Consider the following 18,725-nt stretch of genomic DNA (forward strand, 5'->3'; position numbering starts at 1 on the left):
AATAGATGGGTCAAGAGACCATGTGACTCTGACAAGGGAGAACCCTGTTTGTACCAAATTGCTTACTGACAGTCAACATTGTTTTCCTTCAAACCATTACACAGTCTTTCCCTAACCTTAAGCTAATAGTTTTTGTGCCTACGGTCTTAACCATAGCATCGTTTTTAATTTCAACTTCATATGTACAGGAAACAGTTGTCACACAGTACAATAAAATTCCTATTCTGCATACAACTGTTTTGTGTACATATGACCATAAAAGTTTGAATTTGAAATCTTTGTTAAGATTAAGTACGTAGGCACAAGAACTGCTTGGTTAGGGAAAGATTGTGTAATGATACAAAGGGGAAATAAAGGCTCCATCCATCGTCAACCGCTTATCCTGTGTACAGGGTCATGGGGGGGGTGGAGCCAATCCCAGCTGACATCGGGTGCAGTCCATTGCAGGGCCACACATAGACGAACAACCACTCACAATTGACAATTGACAATTTAGGGTCACCAATTAACTTAGCCTGCATGTCTTCTGGATGGTGGGAGGAAGCCGGAGCATGCAGAGAACATGCAAACTCCAAACAAAATGGCCGGGTTTGAACCCACGACCTTCTTGCTACCTACTGCACCACCGTGCCTCCCAAAATAAAGGCTCTATCAGAATAATTTCCTGTTCAAACAGTTAGTTTGGAAGGCAATATAATATAATCTTTACATAAAGTGTTAATATAAAGAGAGTACTTCTATTTATACCAGCCTCCTCTGCTGTTTTACTTGATTTGTAGTCTTCCCTCCAGCACGCATTCTGAATGTGAAAGGAGCAATGCAACAAGACAATATCTTCCTTGACGGATATTGGCAAATTTTAAAATTTGGAATTCAATGCCTTCTTACAAAATTCAGTTGAATTCTTATGTATAGCACAAGAAAAGAAATACTCATCCTACATCCTTGTATGCAAGTAAAGCCCGTCGGGCTGTGATCAGGTGTGAACTACTCAATGACACGTCAGAACGGCTCCCCGACACATTTCTGGCACATCGCCGACGTCTGCCAGATATCTAGCATGCCAAATATCCGGAGGAGTCGGCCGACTCGACATCCACATCCAGCCAATGAGAGCAGGCAGCTACTTTTTCACTACAAAACACTTTTTACTCACCTCCAGCTCTCTCTGTAGCGCAGACAATCCCTGCCACCTGTATGTGCTAATTCATTATTTCAGCCATATTCATTGTCTTTATAATTTTTATCTTTATAATAACAAACAGCAGCTGTTTCGTGTGTAGTTTTGCATTTCCTGTTTCCTATTTCTCCTGTGTTTTGTTGACAAAATGTGTTTTGTAGACCAGCCATCATGTGACATAGCCGTTGTCAGCTCGTGTAGTGTGTGACCCCCTTACGTAGTGTCAAGACTCCCGTCATAAGACGGCACGTTGTGTAGTGTGAACAGCACAGCGATCGGCTGACGCTGAAGGTCGTGTAGTCTGCACAAGCCGGATTCCGGATTTTCTGACCTGAAAATATGACCCACGTGAATCATGCCGATCTCTAATCATTACTCTTTACTTTTGCCAGTAAAGAGTAATGTAACAAATTGCTATTTCCAAAACAGTTATATTATTACACTCACTAATCCAAGTAACGCTGCGCTACTGAACGCACCATCCCTGACGTGAATGCGCGACCGTGCTGCAGCTCAGCTGCACCGGACCTTATGTTGTTCAAGTCAGCTGTTTGTCAAGACGCTAAAGGAAGACTGGGGAACAGGGAGAGAGAGGTATTTTCAACAGCTGTAAGTAACGTTATTGCCATCGTGTCACAGTCTAAGATGCAAAGAACACTGTCGCCCACCCGTTTTATCTGTATTTTAACTGTAATAATATAACTGTTTTGAAAAGAGGAAACACCAGTATGCAATGTCATTTCTGAGCATGTGCAGTAGATCCCTTGGTACTCCATTAGATCGAGCTTGCAGTCCAGGCCGAAGTGTGCTGAGTACTTCAGAATGGTTGAGAAGAAAAAAGTGACCTCAACACAAAAGAATGCAGTGTGGTCTGTTTTCCCTCCCCTAACATCCAGCATGGGCAAAAATGACTTCTCTTAACCTACTGTTTAGCAGAGGGAGTGTATACGACTTGAACCATTTAAATGGCCACAGCCGCCGTCTTCTCCTCCTTAGTCTTCTTCCTCCCTTATTTTCACCTCCTCTTTTCATGGGGAGGATGTGAGTAAAGTTGCCACGTTAAATGCTTTCTGTCTTCCCCTTTGCAATTGTTCTCACTTTGCAAAGAGATCTTTGAGAAAAAAATGTTGTTGTTGGCAGACGTCTTGGTCCTCAGTATACACAAGAAAGCTATGATTGTTTAGTCATTAAAGTTCACTACAATCTATATCAAAAGCAGTGTTTTTCTTTAAAATATGATTGTATCAAATGTGACAAGATAATCTTTAGGTCATCCCAGATCAACTCAGTGTTGAACCTGAAACTTAAAACATCTTCAGTTCAAGTCCAGATTATTTCTCTTAATTTGTTCAAGTCAAATGTTGTCAAATGACATTTCATCAGCTGTATCTTTTGACCTAGATTCCCAGTTCTACAAGAAATTCTCTTCGGCCTGTGTTGCATTAGCATCTCTTTTTCTGCCACTTCATTCATTGTTTACCATGTTGAGATTCGACCATGGAGGCCTCAGGAGAAGAAATGTCATGCATGATGATGCATCCTGGTGCCAGCCACATGTTCAGAAACCACCACTGCTGCAGGAGGAGGAGGAGGAGGAGGAGTTTAGATTTATGCTTGCCTCTTGTGTCACCCTGAAAGTGCAGGGCTAACAGCTTTCAGATGTGAGAGGAAGTACGGAGGATGCTGGTAGTGGGGTTGGGGGGCTGTGTGTGTGGATTGTGCTGTGCAAATTATACAAATGATCTGTCCTAATATAAGCATTTTGAACAGTCAGTCAGTCACAGTATGTGGAGCTTTGGAAGTAGGTACATGGCAAGAGTGCTTTGGCTAATTATGCAGAGGGATGTTCATTACCTGCACTGTTTTATCACATTAAGAGTAGTGAGCGCAGGGAGGCAACCATGACAACATTTCAGGAATACATTGTGTTATGAAATGTTTGCCTGTGTAAGATTTGAATCTGGCATGTTTGGAGTTTAGACCTTGCTAGACAGGATACTTTACATTACAGAGGAAAGTGATCAGAAAGAAATGGAAACACCTGTATGATTTAATACATGTAATACTGCAAAAATAACTCGTTTTAAATTATCAGTTTTTGTTGAGACTTCAGTGTTGACCCGATCATTGGATGTTTTCTAAGGATGTACTTTGTGGTTGTGTCATTTTCACCTACATTATAGTGAAAGTTATTTGTGTGTATGTTATTGTCCCCCTATTTATATATATGGAGGACTAAAAGTATTTGTTTATTGCATCTATAATTTATTTACAAATGGCAAAAACAAGCCTTGACAAGCATGGCATGCAAACATGCTCACAATGACAGTGCTAACATGCTAATGTTAAGCATTATCTTAGTTTAGAGTGTTAACATTTGATCATTAGCACTAAAGTACAGCTGAAACTGATTAAAATGTGATTAGTTTTGGAGACATTTGGTCATAAACCCAAGTATTGGACAAATACAAAATTGACCCGATGATAGTGCTCAATGAAAAATCAGGGGGTATCTGTAGAAATTATGTGGAAATCCATCTAATAGTTATTTCAGGCTTCATCAAAGTGATGGACCGAACGGTCAACATTGCCATGCTGCTAGAATGGCCATAAAGTGAGCAGTTCTGAAATATAAAGCATATTATTGCACCGTAATGGACACCTTACATGTAAGCATTTGTATATATTTCATTTGGATTCATAGTCTGAAGTACATGGTAAAGTTGAAAGCGCGAGTGTGATAACTGGCCCAGATATTACCTTGTGAATTTTGTTAAGTCTTCATTCACAGTTCTCGTAGCTGTTCAAATCAGGCAGCGCTTCACATGGCTGACACAACTGCAGGTACTAATTATGCTCTGTTTTTATATCTAAAGCAGTCGGCTCCTGACTTTTGTCTGGATGCCAGTAAATGTAAAATTTCTAATTCTATGCTGAATGCTTCCTCACATTTTTCATCTTCAGTGACAGTAAGGGCTTAGGCCATGCCTACTGAAACCCAATGCTGTCATTAAAATGAAGAACTGTAATTTTTCGCTCCATTCTTTGCACCTGCACATACAGTTATGCTGCATGGACACCTGGATAGTTCTGAAACCAGGTGATCCTGCTGAGCTGTAACAGATTCTCCCATTTTTACCATGCTGTGTGGCAACTGGAATTTTAACAGAGGCCGCATTGCCCCCTGCAATTCTGCATTTAACTGCATCTGTTAAAATGCCACATAAAGGCAAAATAGCCACTCCTTTGACACCTGAGGTGTTTGCCTCTCAGGTAATAGAATATTATATTGTACTTTCTGTCTTGCTGTCATGAAAGAAGGAGAATGTACGCATTCATTCAACTGTCCCTAAAAGACTTTGTATGGTGATTTGTTTAGTATTAAGCCCTGTCTTTGAATCTCGTGCTACATTGGAAAAGCACTAAAGTGTCAATATTCTATATATATTATTATTATTATTACTATTCTATTCTTCTTATCTTACCCTTTGATTGATCTTCAACGCCGCAATGACTTGAAATAAACTGCAGCAAACCCCTTCTCATGACTAATTCATAGATGCAGTGGAGTGCAGTGAGTGAATATCACAGTCACTGAGGCCTTTTGCATTGGACTTGAGCTCAATAAACTCTCATCCTAAAATAAATGCTAAATTAGAGGGTTATAGAATGGAGGGGAAAAAGGCCAATGGGCTTGGTTCTTGGCCCCACGCACTCAGTCGCTGTGGAGTTTTCTTTCCTGTCTTCTATTATTCCTGGTCTTCTGCCTGGATGAGTCAAGAGTGGAAGAGAGAGAAGGAAAAAGAGAGGGTGGAAGGGGGAGGTAAGACACGGAGATAGACAGACAAAGAGGTCTAGAGAAAGACAGAGAAGATGGCAGGGAGAGGTAGAAGAAAAGGGCCAGACTGGCTGTACTGCTTCTCTCCTCTGTCTGATCTGGCCAGTGTTTAAACAAGGATTTGAATGACAGAGTAAATTTTGAAAACTTGGGAGGTGTTCAAGTATAGCCATTTTGTGAGCACTCCATTTTCATTCCACAGTAACATTTAAAATGTTTGTATAAAAGCTTTGTTCCATGGTCACCAAATTTTACATGCAAAAGTGACAAAACTTTGGTATCTGAAATAAGAATCTTGTTCTTTCTGACTTGTGACCGCGTCACTTCAGCATTTATAACTAAAATAATTAATTCCATTATAATATCCACGATGCAAAGTAAAAACTTCTCCGTGTTTTGAGTCAATGGTACAAATGTGTCTTTGGAATAAACTGTGTGAAGTTATTGAAACTTGTTAACTAGCAGTTAGATGAAGAGCTTTTATCGCCCTCCAGTAAAGACAGGAGGGGAGCAGACGACCCAGTACAGAGAAAATTAAATAAATCAGAGAGCTATTTTAACTGACTAGTGCTAGCATGTTTATGGGTGTCTAGCGTGTTAGTGGTTAGCTTGCCAATTATAGCACTTCACCAACTAGTCACTATTGTATGTCTCCAATTTTCTCTACTGACTGAGAGAAGCAGCAGCTCCCCAGATTCCCCAAAGAAAGCTCCAAATTGGAAACTGTGAGTTATCATATCTCATAGGTGTTTTTTGTAATAGTTGGGATGTTGATTGATCCCCAAGGCTAGAAGGCCATTGACAGGCTGGACATAATGCAAAAAAAATCAGAATATAAATAGTTAAATAGAAAAAAAGTTTTCCAGGTCCTCACATAAGCACATATATGTTCCATCTCAGACAAGATATGTTCTAACACAGGTACAGAAATCTTCCCAAAACTTTCCCAAACACTGCAGTCCTTTGCTCCATAACACTGTCTTCTGCCTAACTTCTTTTCCAGTCACATCCTACTGAGACGTGTTTAATGACTGAGCCATGAATGGTGTCCAAGAGTGACAAAACCAGATGGTTTTGGATGCTGGTGCTGCAACCTGAGCGAACATCGTCCCTGCAGCGGCCAACTTTGTGATCGATATTCAGACTAAAACAAGTGTCTCACTGGAACTCTGCCCCTGTGAAGACAGATATGCAAGATTCAGTGTGTCCTGTTCACTGTTCCCAAAATATTTTTTCCCATCAATTTGTCACATCGGTTATCTTGTATCGTAAAATGTATTGTATTTGGAAACCTCTGCCATCGTAACACTACATCAAAGACTTCTGTTTGTTTAAAGGAAAAAGGATGCTTTATGCAAGTGTTTATTAGTGTAAGTTGAGATTCATATGCAAGGGCCCCCACAGGAGCAAGTCCACGTTTATAAATGAGGCTCTTTTGCTGCGCTCATTATTTACTAACTGAGAAGATCAAGGGCTCTTTATTCAGGTTGTTTCAGCACCCCTGGGTGTTTTACAATAGCTCTAGGTGTTTCTGTTTTTTAATTGGGAGCCAGAATCCAGTTTGAGGCCCTTGCAAAATGTACAGTAGGGGGCTGGGGGCATTGAGGGCTTAATAGGACTGCATTGTAATGTTTTATGGTAGTGGAAAATGAATATGGGAAAGTGTGACACCTTTCATTGTTGTTGCACAACTTATACAACTTCTTATACTGTGTCTTAGTGTTGTAGTCAAGACTGCCCAAACCGAGACAAAGTCAAGACCAAGAGCAGAGTTTATCGAGACCGAGACAAGACCAAGACTTTTAGGGGCTCAAGTCGAGACCAAGGCCTGTTCCCCACATTACAAGACACACAATAAAATGTGGAATGAGATCATAGTTACTTCTCAAATTGATCTGATCCACATTCCCATTTAAACACCCACATACAAACACCAAGAGCTGAAATCAAAATAAGCATCTTTTTTCAACACTCCATGCTTACAATTGCGGGTAGGGTTTTTTTACCTTTATTTATTCAGAGAAGCTTCACTGAGAGGAAGCCTCTGGGCCTTTCTCATTTCCCAAGTCTCCTCGATCCTGAAATCGATCTCAGCATGCCATCTCGATGGACGTCTCAATTCTTAAAATGCACATCGAGGAGCGAGGATCGAGGAGGCTTACTGGAGGAGCTATAATTGAGGATACATCAGTGTATCCTTTGCGGAAGTCTTCAGCCGCTGTGATGTTTACAAGAGGCGTGACAAGCAGCTGGACCAACCCATGGTCGGAGCAGGGCGCTGCAGTGTTCCTGTTGTATTCATAAGTTGTATCAGTGAAGACTATTAAAAAAAATCAAATGCGCGATCAAACTTTCTGCCCATCACCATTTGTGTAGCGCCGTTCTAACCACATTCCTTAATGTCATTTCACTTTGACATTACTGATGTTGTTATTGTTGAATGTCATGCAAGATTGTAAAAATGAACAGTAAATAGCGGCTGGATGAAGCGTCTCCCCAGTGACACTGCGCACATTTACGCACGAGCCACAGCAACATAAATTGGCCTTGCTCAAGGGCACGTCAGTGGTGGTAAATGAGGGAGGGCAAGCACTTCTTGGTTTACTTTCCACACCCAGATTTTATCCTGCCAGTCTGGGGATTGAACCTGCAACTTCCCGGTCACAAGCTTGCTTCTCTAACCTTTGGGCCACCACTGCCAAATCGTCCAATCAAAGTTAGGATGTTAACAAATAAATCAGAAACAATTTATTGATATTCCCAAAGTTATGGTCTTGATTGGTCTTGAAATAAAATCCCGAGTCCTCAGTGTCCAAGACCGACTCAGACCAAGTACAAATTTGGTTGAATCTGAGATGTGACTAAGACCATCAAAAAGTGGTCTTAAGAGCGGTCTCGAGACCAAGACCGGTTTCAAGTACTACAACACTACTGTGTCTATGATGCTTTATGCTTCAACGTGCCATCTTCATATAACATCATGAGATGGGTAGTGGTAATGATCCTTCCACAGGTTGATCTAGTGAAACCTCGTCATACCATTTTTTCTTCCTCTAGATAGTTTGATAGAAGTTTGATTGTCTTCTAGGTTATTGTTGCTGAAACAAATGGCTCTTTGCTTAGAAAACAAACATATTGTCTGTGAAACCTAAGTGGAATTGTGTAGTAATTTCTGATGCAGATTATTCACAAGTTAAATGTATGCTTATCAGTAGTCACCTGTGTCACAGGCAACATCAAGGACGTGATTGAAAACTTTGTTGCCATGGTACTCGCAACCTCCTTAAACCTGCAATATGGCAAAATGTTTAGTCAAGTTAGTTGGTTGCAAACTTTGTCTGCCTTTTGCTGCTGGGTAGGTAGCGTTCAGTTTGTTTTCAGAGCTTCATTGAAAACAGCTACCTGCTGTGGCAAGAAATGAGACTAAAACTGAACTGAACTAGAACAGTTAAGTTGCTGGGTGGAAAACCAAAACAATGAGCCAAGAGATGCTAAAATGCTCTGCACAGCCGAGGGAAACTGCAGTCAAGTCATAATTCTTTCTGGGTTTGTCGCTACGAGCGACCCCTTTCATATAATACAGTCATTTTATCCATTGTTTATTAAAGAATATAGATATTGTAGCTTTTAAAAAAGCTGACAGCAGACACAGGACAATATCATCACTTTTGTGACTTATCCACCTAAATAAAACTAGTACATACTTATACTTATAAGACAGAAGAGATTAATTGTGTGACGCCATGATATGATTGCAGAATGAGTTATACTTTGTTGAGAGACAACTATCAACAATGTCAAGTGAATTTAGAATAAATTTAGATGAATTTAGAGTTGCAACAATTATTAATTAATTGACAACTACTTTGATAAAATTATCAATAGTTGGCAATTAATATTATACTATATGACTATTGGTCAGACAAAACATGTTTAAGCTTTTTAACCGAATGAGCAGGAGTCTCCCTGTAAATGTAATCTAATCTATTATCAAAAATAATTTAAGGTGATTAAGGTGTCTCTTTTCTACACAGCCAAAAGTGCTGATTGCTGCCACTGGGCTTTTGCTGGTTATTCAGCAGATTAAGCTAAGTCAGGATCAGGCTCCCCAGTGTCAGGGCTTCATAAAGCAGCCTGCTTCCACTCAGTTAATGGGTTGCATACGGCCGGCAGAGCGGCAAGGGTACCAAAGATGGGCTGGCAGGTTTTATACATCTTCAAACTGGAGGAGATGTTATGTTGTCAGTTAAACCATGCATGTGTAAACCCTGACCCCCTGCCTGTAACCTCCATATGTGCAACACAGTGAGCTGGCACTTACGCTTTATGAGATGCTGACATGACTGCACCATTGCTGCCTGGTATATTGTGTGGCTACTTAATTCTAGTATAAGATATCATCTAACTGAAAAGCAGCTTTGCAGTTCAAGATTTGACCCAATGTAGGTATGTGAAGTTTAAACGCCTTCTGTCGGTAATAAGGAGAAACACAATTTATGTGGCGCTAGCAGCTGCTCAGGGGGAGGGGTACCCTGATTCAACTGGACAACACCTTAAAGCCGAGATGAACACTACAAGAATTTAACCTCTACTCAGGTCGGCCCACATGAAACTGCAAAATCTGGGTTACGATTCCACGTCACAGCTCAAATGGAGAAACCTGGTGTCCAAGTTTTGACTTGACTAACTGCATGTGTGGAACCGTTAAACCCTGGGATTTTTATGCCGAATTTGGTTGTCTGTTTTGCAAATAGAAACAAATTTATGAGCATGGAAAAGTAAGTCAAACGAAAATTTGGGTTGATGCTAAAGTGAATTATTGATGGAGTCAGGATACTGAGAGAAATGTCTGCTGACATTATTGTTGTGTTTATTGCACAGCTTCAGTGTTTCAGCTAGGACACAGACTGTCTCTTCAGAGGAAATACCATGGACGATATATAGAAAAGAACAGCCAGACGGGTTAGGGATGGGAAGGAGAAACAGCAGCTTTTGAGGTGTCCACGTCACATGTTTAACTACAATAAGCAATGGTAGAGGGTTTGGGGTGAGTTGGGAGTGGGCGGAGGTAATGGATGCTTAGGTTCTGATTGGCTCCAGCCGGTTGCCCATATTTAGATTACTGTCATGTCCCTCCCTGGTTTGTGTTCAGCTGTGCTTTGGAATGAAAGTCAAGATGTCTGGTTGTTCTCTCTTACCACATCACATCATGGAAACTCACTAAGAGCTCGTTCACTGGCTCTGAAGCGCACCTTTTTCTGTCATTTATTAGCTGTCTCTCCCCTGGACAGACTTACATGTTGGAGAAACTGAAGGCCATGAGAGTTTTGTTCCTTTTTCCTGGCTCATGATTGGTGCAGTGTATGGAAATCAAATTATTTACTGATAACACATTAAGTAGTTTTTCCTTGTATCCCCAGAGAATCAAATAATAAAATGAAGCTGGGGTTATAGGGACACAATTTGGGGGTAGTTTCTGATTACATTGAGAACATGAAGGCAATTGTGTATTAACGGCCTCTTTTATCCATCTTTACTTTTGCTCTTCAAAGGCCACTACTTAATAAGTATAAATGTGTATAAATTAAATAAAACTGACTGAACAGACAGGGTCTGCATGTCTGGATGGCTGGTGTTTGCTGGCCAATTACTATGTCAAATACTAGCCATTTGTTAAACCTGACATTCTGTGTCATTGTGTTAGCTTCCCAATTTTTTTTCTTTTCTGTCCACGTTTGCAAGCAAAAGTGTAAAAAAAAAAGGGGAGGTGCTCTTCTTTGCCTGACATGAAGTATCAACTTTTCAATTCCCAGGCCTGCCACATCAACAAAGGGAGTATCCTTGGCTGAGATGCAAAGAGGAGGAACAAAAACAGTGTCACGACAAAAAAAATTTAAGAATCGACCACAGAGGGGGGGAGGAGCAGTCCGTTCTGGCAAAATTGAGTTTGTATGATGATGGTGGATGAATATGCACTTACACTACCCTCTGACACCACTAACCTACACTTTGTTCCCAGTCAGTGTTGATGCTGCTTTTATTACTGTACTACACTATGGATGAAAAGCTACAGTATTTATTAGATTAGAGCTTATTGAGAATTTATTTGAAAATAAATATCTGACAAGAAAAGGAGATCATATTTCTATATTGAAATCTTCGCTGCATGACGGTTACAGTGTTTTTTGATGAAGGAAACACTTTTGTGAAGCAAGGTGAATCATCTTTGCCATGCACCAAATATCTGAGTTCATTCAAAACAGATGGATTTAGTTTTTAGAAAGAATTTGAAAGTCCTATAACAGATAATAATCTGCAGATTACAAAATATTAATGTACAGGATTTGATTTCACTATCCCACATACTGTCAAAATAAAGCAAGTAGCCACAGAGAGTGGACGCCTGGCTTGGATGTTTAAGTAAAGACAGGTATGTCATCATTGGGTTATCAAGTGTGCGCCTCCCAATTTCAGAATCACTTCAGCGTGTGACTTTAAGTCACAGAGGATAGACTTTTAATTAAGTTCAATGGTTATACTTAACCTGATAATGACAGAGGCCACCCACATTTAGGACAGGATCCACAGCTTCCTACCCCTTCACACCCCTCTGACTGTAATGACTAATGACAGCTACCTGGGTTATTGTTAGGTTTAAGCAACACTTTTATTTTTATTTTTGAATAATATTTTCTTGAAAACCTGTGAAAAAAATAGATTGCGTATAACAAATCTAAAGTGGTATTTTGAGGTAAAGAAATTATGAGGATGATATGGTAAGGAGGCTCATTGTCATGCTAAAAACCTGTGATCTCGCAATTTGCTATAGATATTTTACATATTAACCGCTGAGATTATGGAGGATGTAAACCTCCAGCACTCGTCTCGTCTCAGCCTACCATCTCTCCCTCAACATGTCAAGACACTCAACAGTCTGCATTCCTCCTCCAAACAGTTTTTCTGGAGCTCAGCCGTTTTACAAGACTTATTTGCCAAAAGCAGTGTGCTTTCCCCCTCATCTGGAATAGAAATAGTTATGTTGTTTAATATAATTTGTTGGGATGATACTGCATGTGTCCACTCTGACTGCACTCAGCTGTTGAAACATAAGAACAGTTTTTGCATTAAGCATTCAGCTCAAGATTTCATTGTTTAGGCTATGCTTCATCTGTTTCCCTTTCTTTTGGTCTGCCACATCTTCACTCTCGACCTCTGTTAACACATTTTGCCATCTCTTCCTTTCTCTCTCCTTTAATTTTTTTGTCCTGTCTCTACCTGTCTTGCGCATTGCTGAAGTTCTTTATTTGACTTTACACCCCCCTCCCTGTTTCCCCTTAGACATCTCTAAGCAGTGGGAGGGAGAGAAGCACCCTGTCAAAAGAGTAGTCACCCTGGGGCGTCTCTCCTGAGAGTTCACGAGGTAGGAGTGCAGACCTTGTGTCAGACTCCAACTTCCCACCTGCTAAACCCAGCCCAGTCCCACCCAGCCTCTCCCTGCCTTGCCCATAGGAGTGATTTACTTCATAAAAACTAACAAATACTGCACCATGAAATCATACAATTTGTCTTTGGGCTGTCAAATCAACGGAGGCTGTTTTTGTTGATGCATGTAAATGTAGTGTAGTTTTTGTGTGACGTGCAGAGGTTTTTATTGTCTAGTTCACAGTGGTAAAATTTAAGAAAACATTATAGCCCTGAGATACTCCTCCCACTCTAACCAGGACTGCTTTTGTTCCAAATGTTCCTAAATGTTTTGCTCCATATTCATGAAATCTGATATCACTGTTTGAGGGAAGGCCCTTTTTTTTGACATTTTCATGCCCAAATGTTACCCAAAAACACAGGTCACATTCTCTAAGTGCTTTTTTTGTGTGAGTGAAAGCAGGACAGGAAAATAGGTATGACAGCAACAGAGAATAACTTGGATAAATTAGAGAAAGGGGAACATATTTTTGTTCTGTCCCAGCACATGAGTTTAATTTTTAAAGCATCTGGAATCACTTACCCTGTGCTGCTGGCTGCATTATGCTCAGCTCTGCACTGTGACTTCAGCTTCGGAAACAAAACGGACAAAAAGGAGGAAAAATGAAAACACTCCTGGAAGAGTCAGTCAGTTTAGTCACAGAAAAAAGTTTGTATATGCCCTCATAGACATACAGTTTCTTGTCATGTTTTCTCATGACAATTATCTGCCTGACTAATTTCATCTTCACTGTGACTGAGAAACACCAAAATACTTACAATTCACTTAAAATGCACTCAGTGAGTAACTATCCCTACACCTCAACTCACACCAGATTACTGTGATGGATAAGATCAACATGTAGTTTAACAATAATGCATACTAGCCTACAATCACTAACTGTGTGATTGTTACTTTGCATATTAATGTACCTGTTGGCATTCTTGACATTCAAACAAATGGTACATTTTGTGGTTTGTCATTTAGGTGCGCTTGTGCTTCCTGAGACAGTCACTTAGCGTCCATCTGTGCGTCCATGGGAGAGTTTGTCTTAAAATGAGGTGTGGTCAGGTGCATTTTTGGCGCATTGCTATCTTGAGGCAGCAGAAAGTGACTGTGCCACTGACCAACAAAACCCTGGTCTGAAGTCAGTGGTGCAGTATTTTCCAGCTATTCAAATTGTGCATCATTCAGATAGCAAGATGCTCCCCATTAACAGAGATGCTGTTCGCATTTACGCCAAGGCACAGCAACGTAACTTCATTGATTATATACATTTCCCACACTCCGATTGGATCGGTCAGGATTTACTGACAGCAGATTTTGTAATCAGTAAATTGTTAAAGAAAACATTTAAACATCATTTCAACACACAAAAAAGAAATCACCTGGAAGATAGAGATGTGATTTGCGACCAGATAAGTATTTATAACACGGATCTATCTGTCTGTCACTGTTAACAGAGACTCCAGTCAGCAGTGTAGCTCATACACTTCACTGATAAACCACAGAACTGTAGAGTAACAGAATAACAAAGTTTTTAAATAACGTTGACACTTCAGTCACACTTGTGCACTCACTCTCTCTCTCGCTGCATCACACTGTTTTATTTATTTATATATTATTATGGCTTTTATAATGCACCATTAATCTGCAATTTAAATAGCACCAGGAAATCCACCAGGAAAACATTGTGATTGGTTTAATTCATGTTATGTCCGGAACACACCTATGATTAATTAAAAGGCAACCTCTTAAAGGAGACCTTCTATGCTTTTCCATATTTTATGACTTATCTACAATGTTACAATGTTGGATGTTCATGTTGAACATAGCCAAAGCTTCAAATAATCAGGTTAAAGTATTTAAAAGAAATCCCTGTGAGCAAAAACCTCGGCTAGACCAAGCCGGTGTTCCATATATGGTCATTTGCTCCGCACAGCAACTCTCAGTCTGTCTGTACCGCCCAGCGACAACAACATCCTGGTAACATGCTTCAGGTCTTGGCCAATCACAAGACAGTGGGCTTTGAGAGGGGGGGGTTAAAGAGACAGGAGCATCTACAGCTTGTTTCAGCCAGAGGCTGAAATAAAGGCCTACATGAAGAGCCAGTATAATACAGAAAATATTTTGAACTTTGAACCATGCAAAGGTGCCATACAGGAGTCACAGAACTACAATATAGGACTGGAAAAGCAGTATAATAGGTCTCCTTTTTAGTTTGCGCCCAGATTAATGTGTCCTTTAACTTGCAAATGTGGAGATGGACACACCCTAATGCACTTTAGACTATGCGCTACAGATAATTTAAATAGTTATCTGAAATAGGGCAAGTAACAAGCCACTTGAAATGGTGTTTTGGTGTAGGCTACTCGTACTTTTAGCACTCGTACCATTTTGTATTTCCATTTTATGCAACTTTACACTCTACCTATATTTTTAGACTGTACAGTGTCAACTAATCAAAAAGAATGCATTGCTATAGATTAAATGTCCCAAAAGTAGTTAGTTCTGTCATGTGTAACAAACTCTTAAAAATGTATACATTATGCATTCTGGAAATGTCCTGTCCTTAGCATGAGCTCTTACTGAAGTAACTATTCACATACAAGTGGTTTACTTGTAATGGAGAATTTTTATTCTGTGGTCTGAATACTTTGAAGAAATCATTCTCATGGTCTACTTTTATAGCTTTTTACAGAGCTTTCGACTTCTTCATCAGCGTATGGAGTTTGCTAAGTAAGTCACCCTTGAGTTACGATTTTAGAAATTCATGAATGAACTTTCACTCTCATCAGCATACATGTTTCACCTCTAGTTCTTGTTATCAATCATTAATTCTTGTCACATGTATTGTAGTAAATTGTGCCAAGATAAGCCTCATTCTTTGTTGTGTGTGTGTGTGTGTGTGTGTGTGTGTGTGTGTGTGTGTATATGTGTGTGTTTGAAGAGAGAGAGATGGTGATTCCTACAATCTCAGTTTGTTGCTCTAGTACCTTTAGGGCCGTACAAGCCATAACAAGTAGGCTGCCTCTTTTATATTACCTGTAGCTACGTATATTCCACCCATAAACAGCTCCACTGGCTATATAGTCTCTATAACATGAGTACTTAACATTTGTGAATTGATGATATGCTTTAATGAATATAGATATTAAAATTAATTTGACTTTTTGGGGGGGTAATTTTAATATATACCTTTCTTCCTGAGTCTGCCACTCCCAACTCTTAAAACGTTCTGTGTTTGTGGGGATTGATGTCTGAAAGCAGTGAATAATTATCAGGAATCCTCAGGGGGAAAAAAATACAAATAAAAAAGCCCCTTTTTTAAAGCATAAAAGTGAGAAATTTGTTATATATATATATATATATACATATATAACTATACACTCATTGGCATGAAGGACATAAAAAAGGCTTTGATCAGGAAGCAAAATGTGGAGTCTCTAATTGTGGTGCCAGTGATGTCTTTGTCTATGGTGCAGCATTTTCACTGCTGGAGTTTAATCATACTCAGCCTACTGGCATGCCAAACAGTTCAGAAAGGTTGAATCATGAGAAGAGCATAACCTCCAGTCTTTTCTCATTCTTTAGCTCACATTATTTCAGGAGGACAAAGCTGAAAATGACTGGTTCAAAATGTATGTAAAGCTTTAAAAAGGTTGTATATAATGAATAGAATAATGACTACAAAACAGTTCCTGATATTTTAGATGTAATCTAACCTGAGAGATCATCCTGCTAACACAGTCTCAGTGCTGAAGTAACAAACATGTAGGTACGACCCCTCTGGGATCGTCATGCTGGAGGCCTTGTCCTCAGATCCAGGGCCAGTGAGCAGAGGCCAGAAAAAACAGCCTCTGCCGATGTGAGAGCAAAGCTTTCACTTTTTTTTACAGGAGATCAGGACAGAGGATTTAGTGTCAGCTGGAGACCGGTGCTGAGACACAACAGATGACATCCTGAACTGTGCCCATGTGTTTGTTTCTTAACCTCATAGGAATAGCACTGGCAGAGTAGTGATAGTAGTCCAGTTATCCTGAAGGGTGAACCCTAATAATTAAATTTATAATAACATCATTCTTATGTTGCAGCCTTGGCACTTTATGCCTTGCGGTTTTTAGCACAGTTTACATTATGTGGCCAAAATATTCATCTAAATTAAAGGGCATTAGAATCCATGAAGGACTTGACTATGCCACCTTCTGGCCAAATGTTTCTCAAATCTGTGCGAAGTGGAAAGTAAACAGTTGGTGTGCGAAGATCAAGACCTAAGCATGTCTCAGCAAACTGTGTAACACTTGTGGTAAAAGTGGGCCTTGGAACAAATGTTGGACAGTTGACTGAGATAAAGAAAATGCATTGCAAATAAGACATTTCTGTTGCCTACCTCTGCTTATAAATATATATTTTTTATGACGTTAATCATGTTTAATATTAGTTTACTCCTTTGCTGAGTAAGTTCAGGCTTCTTTTCTGCTGAGGCATAACTCAAGTCAAGTATCTGTATAGTCCAAAATCACAAGTTTGTCCCAAGGGGTTTAAAATTTAACATGTTCTATCTTTAGAGGATGTATTCGGATAAGGAAAAATGCCACATAAACTCTAGTATACTGTCTGTATCCAAACCCTGTGTTAAGACATCATCTCCTTATGAGGGTTGGCTGGGATCACACCCACTGAAGAGCCCCCTCTGGTGCATACTTTCTCTAGCATTTTGTCTCACCCCAACTTCACAAGCTGGCTCACCATGTAAACACAGAGCAGAAACGAATGCGGATGCATTAGGCTGAGTGGAGATTGGGCCAAGGGGAAGGTGGAGGTGGTGGTGGTGGTGGTGGTGGTGGTGGTAGGGAGGCTTCAAGACGAAATGGTGAAACATGAGAACTCTGGATCATGTCTTAAGCATCCTCTGGAAGGAGGAGCTGTAGTCACAGATGGGTGTGAAAGAGCAAAGAGATTAACTCTTTGATTCAACCACAGGATCTTTATTATTAATTTAATGTGGGCTTCTCCCTCTTTTGTGCAAGGTAAATTAAAGTTTCACATGATTCTTTCAGTATTAACATATCCTGTGTAATTATTTATTTGCAAAATTCCTGAAATCTTGTCCTTAACCTGACCACCATCTAACATTGTCAGTTGTGGATGCAAGCCAGAGATTGTTATCCTCAGTACTGTTCTGAAACACTGTAAACTATGATCACATAATAGACTGTTGTGGCTTTGTGGTTTAGCAGGTGGTGATTACTTTTGTTTTCTCTATAACAATGTCTCCCTCCCAGTTGCTCTGTTGCACTTAAAAGGACAGAAACGCTGAGGTTGAAGTGGGACCTTCGTGTCATTGTTGGGATCTCTAAAGACTACCTGGGTGTCAAAGGTCAGCTGTTTGTTGTTGCCAGGTGCAGAGGTGGAGTATACTCTGTATGCTCATGATACAGTCTTTGTCTCTCTCACATACTTAACAATGGAGCAGGAGCTTGACTGGAGAAGCAGACAGAGTGAATACTTACTATGACTCATTTGCAAAAGATATGGTACCGCCTCATACAAAGTTCAGCTCCAAATGTTCTCTTTTTCTGGCCTTTCATATTCTAGCCTCCTCGCTCTCATCCAATCTCTAACATGCAACATAATTTATAATCAAATGTGCAGAGCAGCCTCACAGGAAAAATTCCAAACAGCTGAAAAGGGAAAATAGAGGACTGCCAAGATACACCAGCAACAGCAGACACAGTAAGCAGCTATCTGGTGAACATTTTGGAACATTTAGTAGCTAAAGAGCCAGATATCTCAGGAGATGGTATAAACCAAAACAGAGCTAAAATAGAGTGAGTACATGACTTACATTCATCAGGTGGCCATAAATTCCAAATATATGACAATATATGATAATATTGCTCAAAAAGTGTCAGAAATAATTACGTTGTTTGTTTTTTCCCAACCAACAATACAAATACCTAATGTCTAGGTTCATATCATACATGGCAAAGAAAAGCAGGAAATCCTCATAAGTGAAAAGCTGAAACTGTTGACAACTGTTAATCAGTTATCAAAATATTTGGCAATTATTTTCTTAATTAATCAATTAGTTGTTTCAGACTAAATTTAAGTTGTGTGCTAACTTCTGTAAATATAACAATTACATGACTGAGTGGAGTTTAGAGAATGCAAAACTGACCTAAACATTATGTACAGTTGCTAGTTTGAGCTTTAACTGCGCTGACATGTGGACCAGTACTGTT

The 18,725-nt window shown here is 39.9% G+C and overlaps 1 long non-coding RNA gene across 8 annotated transcripts in view; it reads left to right on the plus strand.

Annotated features, from left to right (window-relative positions):
• Positions 1-18,725, plus strand: part of LOC119916419 — a 30,870-nt gene that overhangs the window by 2,996 nt on the left and 9,149 nt on the right. The window contains exon 4 of one of the 8 annotated variants that reach the window (XR_005447105.1): positions 12,357-12,808. The exons of 5 other annotated variants lie outside the window; for them this stretch is intronic. This is a non-coding gene — a long non-coding RNA (uncharacterized LOC119916419). Of the gene's footprint in view, positions 1-6,021; positions 6,694-10,831; positions 11,414-12,356; positions 12,809-18,725 lie in introns of those variants that run through there. 2 more of the 8 variants (XR_005447106.1, XR_005447101.1) reach the window with 2 other exon arrangements.

Source organism: Micropterus salmoides, unplaced genomic scaffold, assembly GCF_014851395.1.
Source record: "Micropterus salmoides isolate LMB-PRFRI ecotype aquatic unplaced genomic scaffold, ASM1485139v1 Ms_hic_scaffold_21, whole genome shotgun sequence".
Taxonomy (NCBI): Eukaryota; Metazoa; Chordata; class Actinopteri; order Centrarchiformes; family Centrarchidae; genus Micropterus; species Micropterus salmoides.